This window comes from Colobus angolensis, unplaced genomic scaffold (genome assembly GCF_000951035.1).
Source record: "Colobus angolensis palliatus isolate OR3802 unplaced genomic scaffold, Cang.pa_1.0 Scaffold19, whole genome shotgun sequence".
NCBI classification, from domain to species: Eukaryota; Metazoa; Chordata; class Mammalia; order Primates; family Cercopithecidae; genus Colobus; species Colobus angolensis.
The window spans coordinates 3,934,092-3,949,064 of NW_012115043.1; the positions used below are offsets into that span (position 1 = coordinate 3,934,092).

General features: G+C 40.3%; 1 protein-coding gene across 4 annotated transcripts in view; it reads left to right on the forward strand.

Annotated features, from left to right (window-relative positions):
• AAGAB (alpha- and gamma-adaptin binding protein) overlaps positions 1-14,973 on the forward strand; it is a 63,445-nt gene that overhangs the window by 31,672 nt on the left and 16,800 nt on the right. The window lies entirely within an intron of this gene.

Here is a 14,973-nt window from a genome sequence, read left to right on the forward strand (position 1 = left end):
CTATTATTAAGGAGCTCCTAGTCCAGCTATGAAATTCAAGCATGTAGTTTTCAAATGCCAGGTAACTATGCAAAGCAGTCTGTGAAGAGTACAGATGACTGATGCAGGCAGTAAAGTGCATAGAATCAGAAATATGGCTGTTGTGTTAGGCTCAGAAATATGGCTGTTGTGTTAGGCTCAGAAATATGGCTGTTGTGTTAGGCTCAGAAATATGGCTGTTGTGTTAGGCTCAAGTATAGAGAGAGAGCTTCAAGGAGAAAGTGTGTCCTGACAGTAGTTTTCACAGGAAGGTCAAGATTTGGACTGATGAAAGGGGAGAGCGGCAAGTGGAGAAGGAAGCATGACATAGAGAATAACAGTTGTATGTTCTGACCAGCCTGGGCAACATGGTGAGAGCCCACCTCTGTAAAAATTAGCTGGTCATGGTGGTATGCACCTGTGGTCCCTGCTACTTGGGAAGCTGAGGAGGGGGAATTGCTTGAGCCCAAGAAGTCAAGGCTGCAGTGAGCTGTAGTTACGCCACTGCGTACCAGCCTGGGCAACAAAAAAAGTTGCGTGTTCTAGGGTCACTAAGAGAATATCACCTAGCATTTGGAGCTGGCTTAGAGAGAGGCCTGAATGCCAGTCAGGAGAATTTTAGCTTTTTCCTGTAAAAATTGGTGAGTCACTGGAGTTTTTAAAATAAGGGGTTGATGCAAAAAAGGTGGTGTGCAGGGAGGTTTGACAATTGAAAAAAGTCAAGATAGAGTCTGAAGTAAGGAAGACCAGAGCTTTTGCAGCAGTTCAAGAGTGAGGTGCTGGGGCTGGGGGTAATGTAGTGGCAGTGGCCATGAGGCAGAAGACTGGATCTGAAGTGCAATCTGAAGAGGGTAGGCTAGTGCACACTGGCCTCTTATAGTCTGCATTAGTTCCCTAGGGCTATGGTAACAAAGTACCACAAACCATATGACATAGAACAACATGAATGCATTGTCTCATAGTTCTGAAAGCCAGAAATCCAAAATCAGGGTGTTGGCAGGGCCATGGTCCCTCTGAAGGTGCCAGGGAAGGGTCTGTTTCAGGCCTGTCTTCTAGCTTCTGGTAGTTCCTTAGCTTGTAGCAGCATAACTCCAGCCTTCACATGGTGTTTTCCCTGGGTGCCTGTCTGTGTCCACATTTTACAGTCACATTGAAGTAGGGATCTACCTACTACAGTATGACCTCATCTTAATATATCTGCAGTCAACCTGTCCAAATAGGGTCACATTCTGAGATACTGGAGGTTAGGAGTTCAGCATACAAATTTGGTGGGGGATACAATTCAGTCCATAACATAGTCTTTTAGGAATTGCTTCCTGTATAGGGTTTTTCTGTCTTATAGCTCTGGGCTGCCTCAACAAGTATGCTGAGTGAGACACTACAGAAGGGAATGAGAAAAATCATATTTTACAGCCAGGCGATGTGGCTCACATCTGTAATCCCAGCACTTTGGGAGGCCGAGGTAGGCGGATCACAAGGTCAGGAGATCAAGACCATCCTGGCCAACATTGTGATACCCTGTCTCTACTTAAAAAATACAAAAATTAGCTGGGTGTGGTGGCACGTGACTGTAGTCCCAACTACTCAGGAGGCTGAGGCAGGAGAATCACTTGAACCAGGGAGTCAGAGGTGTCAGTGAGCTGAGATTGTGCCACTGCACTCCAGCCTGGCAACAGAACAAGACTGCATCTCAAAAAAAGAAAAAAACACACAAACACAAAATGAAAAAATCGTATTTTACAGTGAGCTTACCCCATCTTCCCTGATAAAGGTCAGGTAGACGACCAGTTTTATAGAAATAGAATATTTCACTTCAATTTTTGGTAGACCCTTGAGTGTTAAGTGAGATTGGCTCCCTGTAGCTTTTCTGAGGTCTGATCTAACCTTTGTCATCATTAGAGAAGTTCCTTCTGGCATAATAAGGTATTCCTTCCTCTCCTTTTCTTCCCCTCTCCATCCTCCTTCCTCGTTTTTTCTTTCTAGGAGGAATCTTATTATGTCTGTTACATTGAATTGCAAGGGTGCTAGATTCTATTTTATTGATGTAGCAATCTAGATAGATCTAGAAAGAATAAGGAGTTTTTTGGGGTTTTTTTTTTTTCCTTCTCCAACTTTTTTTTTTTTTTTAGACAGTCTCGCTCTGTTGCCCAGGCTGGAGTACAGCGGTGCGATATTGGCTCACTGCAACCTCTGCCTCCCAGGTTAAAGCAATTCTCCTGCCTCAGCCTCCTGAGTAGCCAGGATTACAGGTGCACACCACCACTCCCAGCTAATTTTTGTATTTTTAGTAGAGACAGGGGTGTTTCACCATGTTGGTCAGGCTGGTCTCGAACTCCTGGACCACGTGATCTGCCCGCCTCGGCCTCCAAAATTCTGGGATTACAGGCGTGAACCACCCCACCTGGCCTTTCCAACCTTTATTTTAGGTTCAAGGAGCACGTGTGCAGATTTGTTCCGTGGGTAAATTGTGTGTTGCTGGGGTTTGGTGTGCAAATGATTTTGTCACCCAGGTCACAGGTAGTGAGCATAGTACCTGATAGGTAGTTTTTCAAACCTCACCCTCCTCCTACTATCTCCCCTCAAGTAGGCCCCAGTGTCTGTTGGGCCTCTTTTTATCTCCATGTGTATTCAATGTTTAGCTCCCACTTATAAGCGGGACCATGTAGTATTTGGTTTTTTGTTGTTGTTGCTGTTTTTACTTCACTTAGGATTATGGCCTCCAGCTGTGTCCATGTTGCTGCAAAGGATATGACTTTCTTCGTTTTTATGCCTGTGTATTATTCCGTGGTGTATGTGTACCACATTTTTTAATCCAGTCCACCGTTGATGGGCATCTACGTTGATTCTATGTCTTTGCTATTGTGAATAGTGTTGTGATGAACATACACATTCATGTGTCTTTTTGGTAGAATGATTTACATTCCTTTGGGTGTATACTCAGTAATGGGATCGCTGGGTTGAATGGTAATTCTATTTTAAGTTCTTTGAGAAGTCTCCAAACTACTTTCCACAGTGCCCAAACTAATTTACAGTCCCACCAGCAGTGCATAAGTACTTCCCTTTCCTCTGCAACCTCACCAACATCTGTTATTTTCTGACCTTTTAATCATAGCCAGAATAAGGAGTTTTTCATTTATGTGTTTATCTCTCTGTTACCAGAACAAACTCAAATTAAGACTTGGTCCTTCTCATTCATTTATTCAGCAAATCCTTGTTGAGCATTTACCATAGGAAGGCTATAAAAGTAAGATTTGGAACATAAACTGGATCAATTTAGAATAAAATTATATTCAGTGGTGCTTGTTATATTTATGAGAACTATTTTCACAAAATCTTCTTTGGCTTTATTCACTTTTTGAAAAATCTGTGTCCCAAGTTCGTATATTAAAGAACTATTTATTGCCTTGTAATGTACACTTATGGCTATAAATTGAGAAGCTGGACTAAACAGGCTTTATTACTTTGGAAGTATGGTCAAAGGTGTTTCCTGAAAAAAATGCCATTTTACTTGTTTTAGACACTAAACAATATTCTTAAAAGAACTGCAAAGCAAGGAGATACATTGTGGATTTTTCATGGTTCTTTGCCCTGAGGTTTCCTTGCTTTCTTTTTTTTTCTTTAGAGTACTGGTACACTAGTTTCCTGTTAACCAAAAAACAACATACTGCCATTAATTAGCCTAATTTCATGTTTAAGAGGATCCTGGTGTAAGTGGTATGAAGATACAATGAATGACATTTTGATGCAACCCAGGTCTTAGGAAGTGTGAAGGACATCCTTTTAGAGCCCTGCATCTTTCTTTAGAGACAAAGCTCTCTGGATGTATGATGGGTCATATTACTCTTCCAGGGTAACCTACCTCCTATGCTGTTTGTAGAGCCTGCTTTGCTGGCGATCTGTCTGCATGCCCAGTGAACTGTGCCTTCCTCAGCCTGCTTTTCTTGAATGTTCAAGTGTTGTCTGCCAGCAGGTGCTCAGACTGGTTTATTTGTTTTAGGGGTCTCTGTTTTTCCTACTCTTTTTTTCTCTATTTTCTCCCCTTTTCTCTTTTTTAAATTGTGGTTAAATATACATAAGATTTACCATTTAAAATATACATTTCAGTGGCAGTAAGTGCATTCACATTGTTGTATAACTATTGCCACCAACAAAAATTTTTAAACCAAAAAGTTTTTTAATTGAAAAGTTTGTTAACGAAGTAAAAAACATAATAGAGGTACTGATTACCTTTTTAAAGACATAAATAATGACCAACTTTTGTTGTTTTGGTTAGAAAAATTACTATAATCACAATTGATTCTTTGGGATTATTACATTGGAAAATTATATAATGCCAGTTCATTATTTGGGATTATGTATTGTCTAGTTGGTATTTATTGAGCAGTAATAGAACATTTAGGTTATGTCATGCCACTAATTTTGAACAGTTGCAGAAAAATATTTGTTTGAAACTCTTTTAAAAATATTTAAATATGCTCAATTTGAAAAAACAATTCCAGTTCTTGTAAGGATTATGAACATCTAGCTGTTGCAACAAATGGCTCTGAGAACACACAAATCTAACTCAGGTTTTATTTCTTTGCAGTTTCTTGGACATTTAACATTCAAAGGTGGAATATTTTATCTGAAAATCTAGTTAATTAAAAATGTAGGAGATGAATTGCGTTCCTTCCTGCCCTCCACAAGTGGATATGTTTTCTATATGGGAATTCATGATTTAATGAGGGATTATTATAAGTCTGAACAACTTACTTGGCTATAGAATGTCTTCACAACTTTTTTCCTTTAGTCTCTTCTTAAAAGTTGGTAATACACAAGCAACCAAAGAAAAAATAGATAAATTGGACTTCATCAAAATTAAAAATGTTCATACTTCAAAGGACACTGTCAGGAAAGTGAAGGATAAAAGATAACCCTCAAAATGAGGGACAATATTTGTAAAACGTGTATCTTATAAGGATCAGCAGAATGTATCTAGAATATATAAAGAACTCTTACAACTTAGTAATAAAAAGACAACTAATCCAGTATAAAAATGGTTAAGAATTTGGATAGAAAGAAGATACACAAATGGCCAGTAAGAACATGAAAAGATGCTTAACGTTGGCTGGGCGTGGTGGCTCACACCCGAAATCCCAGCACTTTGGGAGGTCGAGGCAGGAGGATTGTTTGAGGTCAGGCATTCAAAACCAACCTGGGCAACATAGTGAGAACTTTGTCTCTACAAAAAAAATTTAAAAATCAGCCAGCCATGGTAGCATGCACCTGTAGTCCCAGCTACTGGAGAGGCTGAGGCAGAAAGGATCACTTGAGCCTAGAGTTCAGTGCTGTGGTGATCTAAGATTGTGCCACTGTACTCCAGCCTGGGCAACAGAGATCCCAATCCCGTATTGAAAAAGAAAAGAAAGAAAAGATGATTAACATCATTAGTCACCAGGAAAATGCACATCACAACAATGAAATACCACTTCACACTAGGATGGCTAGGGTCAGAAAGATAATAACAAATGTTGGTGAGGATGTAGAGAAATTAGAATCCTTGTACGCTGATGGTGGGAATATAAAATGGTGCTGCAGCCACTTTAGAGAGTTTAGTAGTTGCTCAAAAAGTTAAACATAGATCAGGCGCGGTGGCTCACGCCTGTAATCCTAGCACTCTGGGAGGCCAAGGCGGGTGGATCACAAAGTCAGGAGATCGAGACCATCCTGGCTAACACGGTGAAACCCCGTCTCTACTAAAAAATACAAAACATTAGCCAGGCGTGGTGGCGGGCGCCTGTAGTCCCAGCTTCTCGGGAGGCTGAGGCAGGAGAATGGCATGAACCCAGGAGACGGAGCTTGCAGTGAGCCGAGACTGCGCCACTGCACGCCAGCCTGGGCGACAGAGCGAGACTCTGTCTCAAAAAAAATAAAAAAGTTAAACATAGATTTACCATATGACCCAACAGTTCCACTCCTGGCTGTATACGCAAGAGAACTGGAAACATGGGCACACAAAATAGTGGGTATAAGTGTTCATAGCAGTATTATTCATAATTGCCAAAAAGTGAGAAAAACTGCTGAAAACAAAATGTGGTGTATCCATACAATGGACTATTATTCAATCATAAAAATGAAGCATGCTACAACGTGGATGATCTTCAAAAATGTTATGCTAAGTGAAAAAAGCCTGACATGAAAGGCTACATACTATAGGATTTCATTCATATGAAATATCCAGAATAGTTAAATGCATAAAGATAGAAAGTAGATTAGTGGTTCCCAGGGGCTGGGAGGAGAGGTTGCTCATGGGTATGGCATTTCTTTCTGGGGTGATGAAAATGTTCTGGAATTAAATGGTGGTGATGGTTGCACAACTTTGTGAGTATACTAAAAACTACTGAATCATACATTTTTAAAAGGCTGGATTTTATGATATATAAATTAAATCTCAATAAACAGAAAGAAAAGGAGGAAGGAAATGATACCACCAATGATGATAATAGTGGTAATAGTAGAAAAGGTGGTGGTAGTGATGATGGAAAAGGGAGAAGTGGCAGTGATACTAATAGCACCTGATGGTATATGTGCAAAATCTCATTTAATCCTCACAAAAGCCACATGAGTTAGGCTCAATGAAGCCAAGTAATTTCCCCAAGGTCATATAGCTCATCAGTTCTCAAACTTGTTTGCACATTGGAATCACCTGGGAACTTTAGTGACCTAGGAAACTTTTAAAACCTATGCTACCTGAGCCTCACCCAAGGGAGGGGCAGCTACAGTATATTTTAGGTGCCTCCAGGATTCAAATATACAGCCATGGTTGAGAACCACTGACATAAATGATAGTCTTCTAGTTCTAACTTGTAAGAGTCTGTGCTTAATCCATGGGAATAAATTCAGCATTTTGAAAGCCACATTAGCCCCTTGCCTGACCTGCTTTCTCTAATTCCTAAATTATGTAGTATTGAAAAGTGACTTTTGGCCAGGCACGGTGGCTCACGCCTGTAATCCCAGCACTTTGGGAGGCCGAGGTAGGCAGATCAGTTGAGGCCAGGGGTTCAAGACCAGTCTGGCCAACGTGCTGAAACCTCATCTCTACAAAAAATAAAAAAGTTAGCTAGGCGTGATGGTGCACGCCTGTAATCCCAGCTACTTGGGAGGCTGAAGCACAATAATCACTTCAACTCGGAAGGCAGAGGCTGCAGTGAGCTGAGACTGCACCACTGCACTCTAGCCTGGGCGACAGAGTGAGACTCTGCTCAAAAAAAAGAAAAGAAAAAGAAAAGTGACTTTTCAAGTCAGAGAAAGAAGACAGGACTATGTTTAATATGGAGTCACCTATAGGGAAAGGCAAAAATAGTGGACGTTCCTTCTCGTACTTCCTCTGTGCTTGTTTCTAGCGTGGTTTAGTATCATGCAGAGGTCAGCAGTGCTGTGACGGTCCTTCTTGGGATCTGAAGGAAATAATACAGCTTTTATAAGTAGCTCATTATAAAATTGTCTGGGAGCATAATTTAGGTGCTGAGTGTATCTGGGCCATTTGAGTTTTCTTCTGCTGGCCTCAGATCTCTCTAGTCCATATTTAGGCTCCAGTTTCAAGTGTTGATTCATTCATACAAAAAATATTTCTTGAGTACTTGCTCTGTGCAAAGTATTGGTCTGTTTGGGATGTATCAGTGAACAAATTAAACAAAAATGTCTGTCCTTAGGAGCTTTTATTCTGGTGGGAGGCTATAGTCAATGAACAATACAAGCAATTAGTATGTTATATAGTATATTAGGAGATGATAAGTGATATGGGAAAATAACAAAGCAGAGTTAGGGACATGGAGATTGCTGTGTAGATTGCAATGTTAAATAAGGTGGTTCGAGGTGGGTCGTCTTGAGATTTGAGCAAGGAGATGAGGTGTTTCACCATATGGATATCTGGGAGAAAAACATACCAGGGACAGGGAACAGCTATAGCAAAGGCCCTAAGGTGAGAGCACGCCTGGTGCGTTTGAAGGATATATTAGGATGCTTGCTGGCTGAGCAGGAGAGGTCAGAGAGGTAACAAAGGGCTAGATTATTTGGGGCTTTGAAGGCCATCATAATAACTTTGACATTTACTCAGAGTAAACTAGGGACTGTTGCAGGGTATTGAGTGGGAAAGTGACATGATCTGACAAGGTCTGAAAAGATCCCTCTAGCTGCTCTGTGGAGAGTAGATGATGAGGGTGAAGAGCAACCAAGATCTCTTAGGGGCCTATTGTAATATTCCAAATGAGATAGAATGATGACTAAGATTGGGGCTGGGACAATGAAAGTGGTAAGAAAAGGCTGAATTCCAGATATATTGTGAGATAGAGCCAGCATGGTTTCCTGCTGGTTTAGATATGAGATACGAGAGAAAGAGAGCAATCAAGGAAGACAACAGGATTTGGGCCTGAACACTTAAAAGATTAGTTGCCATCAACTGAAATGAGGCAGCTGTAAGATGAAGCAAACAGGGTCACATATCAGTAGTTCAGTTTTGGACATGTTGAGTTTGACATGGCTACTGAGACCTCCAAGTGGTTGCTAGACCTCCAAGTGGAGATATCAAGTAGCCAGTTTGCAAGATGTGTGGAGTTTGGGGAGAAAGGCATTTAAAACCTTGAGCCTTGATGAGATCACCAAGGGAGTGAATGCAGTACTTAAAGAAGACCAAGGACTCAGCCCAGGGACATTGCAACATCAAGAGACAGGGAGAAGAGAAGGCACCAGTAAAGGAGACTGAGGAAGAAAGGTCAATGAGGTAGGAAAACCAGGAGAGTGAGTCTTATTCTGGAAGCAAAAGTGAAGAGTGTTTCAAGGTGGAAGGAGGGGTCACCTATGCCAAATGCTGCTATTAGGTCAAGTAGGATAAGAATAGAGAGCTGACCCTTGGATTTAGCATTAGTGACCTTGAAGAGCAGTTTTGGTGAAATAGGTTGAAAGAGAAAAATTGAAGATAGCGACTATAAAAACTCTTGAAAATTTTGCAGGAAAGGGGAGCAAAGAAATAGGTGAGAGCTGGAGAGAAAAATGTGGTTGAGATTTTTATTGAGATGAGAACAAGAGCAGCACGTTCATAAGCTGATGGAAAAGATCCAATAGAGGGTGAAAAATGGATGAAGTAGGAAAGAGAAGGGAGACTTGCCGGAGTGATGTCCTTGAGTAGGTAGAAGGGATGGGCTCCAGTGTACAAGTGGAGGGACTGACTTTGCACAGGAGGAGGAAAGTAAACCTAGAAAGGCATGGGAAAGGGGGTGTGTGGATGCAAATGGGGCTCAGTGGGGAGATGTGGCATGAGAATCTGTTCAAGTTTCTTCTGATTGCTTCAGTTTTCTCAGTGAAGTAGGAGGCCAGGATATCACTTGAGAAGGCAGAAGGGAGGAAGTAGCATTAGGATTTCAGGAGAGAGGAGAAAATGTGAAGTAGTCATTTGGGAGAGAGAGAGTAAATGAACCTATAGGGATGTGACGTATGATTTGCCAGGCAGCATTAAGGGACCCAACTTGAAATTTGGTGTCATAAAACTAAAGTCAAGTCAGGCAGCATGGGTGTGTGTGTGTGTGTGTGTGTGTGTGTGTGTGTGTGTGTGTGTGCATGTGCATGTAGTAATCAGTTCTGCTTTTGCTAAGCAAATGTTATCACAGCAAGAGAGAGGCAAGGGATTCAGTAGTATATACAAGAGATTAATTATAATGATCATGGAATTTAAGCTAAAAAGGGGAGAGTGGAAATCAATTGGAGTGGGTCAGTAAAAAGATGGTAGTTTTGAGTCCTGGTGCAGTTGAAGGATAATTGGGTTAAGGTACTATAGGGAGACAGAGGGACTTGGAAAAACAGGTGATGCATGAAGTTGAAATTATGAAGGGGTTGTAGTTATTGGTAATAATAAGGTCTGGGTATGACCTTGGGAGTACATGGCTGCAGTAGTGTAGAGGACAACATCCATGAAATGGAGGAATTCAATAAACTGAGACTCAGATTGGTTGAATGTTTGTCTATATATTGAACTTGCTAAAAATTAAGACATTTGCCTTCAAATAGTTTGTGTGAGAATATCAGTAGGCTCCTATATTCAGAGATTTTAGCAATGATTTAATCCAGTGATTCTCAACTGAGACCCAGTAGGGGTATGGAAATACATACCACATGCTTTACAAGCCCTCTGAAGATGTTGATTGCCTGGCTCCCATTGAGAATCACTTAACTATCAAGTGCTATTATTAAGTGGTTGATAGATGTGCCCTCAACTGCATTGGGTAGAAACTCTTAGGAACTTTTGAGCTAGTCTGTTCGTCCAGTACAGAATGGCTTCTATAGCATCCTTCAGGATCATACACCCTTTTTGGCTGAACACTTTAAATAACAGCACCTTGTAAAGCAGTCTAGAAGCAATTAATTGCATAGAGAACTCCAAGAACTGTTTTGTTCATTCTTAGCAGATAGAATATATTTTTATGCTGGTAGCTTAAGCACTTAAACAAGGAAAGGATATATATTTTACTTTGTGTCATAATACTGAGAGCAGTGGTGAAAATTTTATCTGTCGGTGTATTTCCCCTTGCTTCTACCTTGTTACTAGCTTTCATTTTGATGACTCTTTTTCCTAGTCTCCCTAGGAGGTGAAGAAAGTTCCAATAGAATTGGAAAAGATTTAGCTCAGGGAGACTGAAATGACCAAGGGGATGGGAACAATGGAAATTGTCTAATATAATAAATAAGTGTGGACAAACCAGAGCTGAGAAGAGATTTAATTGGAATCTGTATTACGGGGTATGTATAAGGCAGATATGGACCTGATTTCCCAAATTCCAGATTGCTGTAACTCAGAGACATTCCCTAAATCTTAAAATGAAGGCCTTACTGAACATAGCAGGCAGTAATCTATGGAGAACTTCATATTAAGAGATGATCTAGGCAAAAAGTAGATATGATTCAATAAGCCTACAGTGAATTCTCATTAATAACAATTGTACCTAATTCAAATTGAAAAGTACTTGGCCTAAACTTCTGAGTCTGTTATTTTGAAAAGCAATCATGTTTTTCTTCCCAGTATTTATCTATGCAGTATTTTTACTAGGTCCTCTACTAGTTAGGTTCACCCAGATTAGGAAACTTAATAAGGAGCATTGTTTTGTTTGGCATGATAGTGCATGTGAAGTAGCCTGATGAAAACATTTAGAACATACAATCTCCATGCATGCATCTGCTATGGCTTCTTCCTTTTACAGGTGGGGAAAAACGGGACCCAAAGAGGAGGGATAACATGCTCATATTTACACAGTGAATTTGTAGCCAACGTGAGACCACATGACAGGTCTCCTGATTAAGAGTGTTACATGTTTTTCCGTGACAGTGTGTTGGTTTATATTACTGGGCAGTTGGAGAAATGAGCACAGAGTAGTTAAATAATTTACCTTAAGTTGCGTGGGAAATCATTGGCCAAGCCAGATGAGTTCATTGGCTACAAAACTCCCCTTAGCCTAGGTGCTCTCTGACATGAGTAAGATTTTAATGAGACTGTGTGGAAATGATGATGATAGCTGAGATTTTGGGCTTTTTGGCTTATTTCTTTTAAATAGATCCTTTTAAATAATTTAGGCCATCTGGAATGATGGAGATGCTTTATCCCACGGTCTTTGCACTTAATCCAAAGTACAGCTAAGGATAGTTAATTTAATACTCATGCATTCCTTATAAATGAAAGATAGTTTATATTTATTTTTAATTATTTTACTTGGAGTCACAACAGGTTATATTATTCTCTTTGGTTTGAATTATAATTCTTATTTGTACATAGTAGGTGCTGTTAATGTCTTTTTGTTACTTAATATCAGATTTAAGGGCAAACAGGTTAAATTACAGTACTATAGTTACAGGCAAATTATTATTCTAGAAAGAGATTTGTAAATTTTCCTGATAGACATAACTTCCCTTCCTTCCTTCCTTCCTTCCTTCCTTCCTTCCTTCCTTCCTTCCTTCCTTCCTTTCTCCCTCTCTCTCTCTCTCTTTCTATCATGATATTTGAAGTTCTGGGGTACATGTGCACAACATGCAGTTTTGTTACATATGTATACATGTGCCATGTTGGTGTGCTGCACCCATTAACTCGTCATTTACATTAGGTATATCTTCTAATGCTATCCCTCCCCCCTACCCCCACCACACAACAGGCCCCAGTGTGTGATGTTCTCCTTCCTGTGTCCAAGTGTTCTCATTGTTCAGTTCCCACCTATGAGTGAGAACATGCGGTGTTTGGTTTTCTGTCCTTGAGATAGTTTGCTGAGAATGATGGTTTCCAGCTTCATCCATGTCCCTATAAAGGACATGAACACATCCTTTTTTATGGCTGCGTAGTATTCCATAGTGTATATGTGCCACATTTTCTTAATCCATTCTATCATTGATGGGCATTTAGTTGGTTCCAAGTCTTTGTTAGCTATTGTGAATAGTGCCACAATAAACATACATGTGCATGTGTCTTTATAGCAGCATGATTTATAATCCTTTGGGTATATACCCAGTAATGGGATGGCTGGGTCAAATGGTATTTCTAGTTCTAGATACTTGAGGAATTGCCACACTGTCTTCCACAATGGTTGAACTAGTTTACACTCCCACTAACGGTGTAAAAGTGTTCCTGTTTCTCCACATCCTCTCCAGCACCTGTTGTTTCCTGACTTCTTAATGATCGCCATTCTAACTGGTGTGAGATGGTATCTCATTGTGGTTTTGATTTGCATTTCTCTGATGGCCAGTGATGATGAGCATTTCTTCATGTGGATAGACATAGCTTCTATATTAACTCAGAACTTGGTTTTATATTCTTGGCTCCACCAGTGTCTTGTTTCATTAAGCCAAAGCATGCATTTTAAAAGTTTTTTACTTTTTATTTTAGAATCAGGGGTACATGTACAGGAATTCTAATTATTCCATTGCCCAACAGGTAGTGTTTCAGTCCTTGCCTCACTCCCTCCCACTTTGAAGTCTCAGTGTTTACTGTTCCCATCTTTTTGTCCATGTGCACTTAGTATTTAGCTCCCACTTGTGAGAACATAGAGTGTTTGGTTTTCTGTTCCTGCCTTAATTCACTTAGGATAATGGCCTCCAGCTGCACCCATGCTGCTGTAAAGGATATGATTTTGTTCTTTTTTATGGCTATGTAGTATTCCATGTTGTACATGTACCACATTTTCTTTGTCTAATCCACAGGTTGATAGGTACCTGGGTTGATTCCCCATCTTTGCTGTTGTGAATGGTACAAAGCATGCATAAGAAACAGGGGCATTATTGCTCCAAAGGGGTGAACATTAATTCTTGAGGAGCAAAAAATCTTTACTCTTTTTATCTATAAGGCACAAATAAATGTGCAACACATAAACACATATACAGTATATCTGTGGTATTAATATTTCAGTGGGAAGGTGTGTCAAAATTAGGGGGAAAATGTCTTAAAAGGCTCCTGGTGAGGCCAGCCGTACTGAAAACAGTTGAGAAACACTGAGCTGAAGGATCTGGTTGCCTGTGCTAAGCTCTACCCTAGAGGAAATTCCCAGGTACCATTGGATTCATTGTGACGGTCAAACTTTTAGGGAAGTCAGAGTTTCCGCTATGCGTTAAAGGTACGACTTCTCATGGGCCAGGAAATGAAGTGGTTAGGACTGCCTTTACATGTGGGTGGCACTTTTTAGATATCTACAGTCATAGAAATTTTCATTGTCTATACCGTCTTTTCTTAAAATTCCTTAACCTCAAAGTTTGGCTGTAGCTGAAGGAAAGGGATGTAGATAAAATCTCAGCTGCTTAGTCGAGTTACCCACAGTCATATCAGGGTCTGGTTTGTGGCTGTAGAAATCAACCATTTGGACCTGTCATTTATAATTTGATAATGTCCCTTTATTGTCATCATGAAAGAAGAAACTGTGGGTCAGTGCTTTTTGCCAAATGTGACAAGTTTTTAAAAGTTGATTGCTCCTGCCACACCCCTTCTATGGTCTCCAGTGAGATGTCTTCTCTTTCAATTTGTCTGGTACATCAAATAACCTAATTGCAAACCTAGATGATCTAGGCATCATACTCAGTACTGTGTCTTAAATTGAGAGGCACCTGGTAAGTAAGAGTTGGTTTTAAGGGCAAGGAAAAGAAGATGGTAAGTAGATGCCTGATGAGTTGTTTTTTGTTTGTTTGTTTGTTTTAGACTAGGTTGTCACTGTTTCACATGAGAGGGTAGTATTATGTACAGTGACCTTGTTTAAAGTGTCAGTTTAATGTTACCACTAAGACTCTGCCCCAGCTTTATCACCTGAGCACTAACAAGTGCTGTGTGGAGTTTAGTCCGCGCTGGTAACTCTTGAGTATTCAGTGGGTCTTTTAACAATTACCACCATGGAGGAGAGAGCAAGGAAGAGAAATGCTGTGATCTTTTACTGTTTCTAATCAGTGAAAGAGGGATTAGATTAAACAAATGTTACAGAGTTGTGACTTTGATCCCCCCTTGGTAAGCAGTAATTGTAGAGACTGGATTTCAAAAGCCCTGAAAGTTTACTTTCAATCTATCTATTATAGTTTAATCGCCAGTAATGCAGGTGGAGGAGGATTAGTGGAATTTTAATAGTAGAAACAACAATTCTTTCTGTCGTAGTTTTCTGTTTTCCCACTATAAATGGAAAGAATTGATCATTTATTAACGTGTATCCCCCTGAATTTACCTGTAACAAGATTCCATGGCAGAAATCCCAGATTCCAATTCAAGGACTCATTTGCAGCTGCTGTACAGAGCAGTGGTTAAGAAATGTGTACCTGCTGGGCGTGGTGGCTCACGTCTGTAATCCTAGCACTTTGGGAGGCAAGGCAGGTGGATCACGAGGTCAGGAGTTTGAGACCAGCCTGGCCAACATGGTGAAACCCCATCTCTACTAAAAATACAAAAATCAGCTGGGTGTGGTGGTGTACACCTGTAGT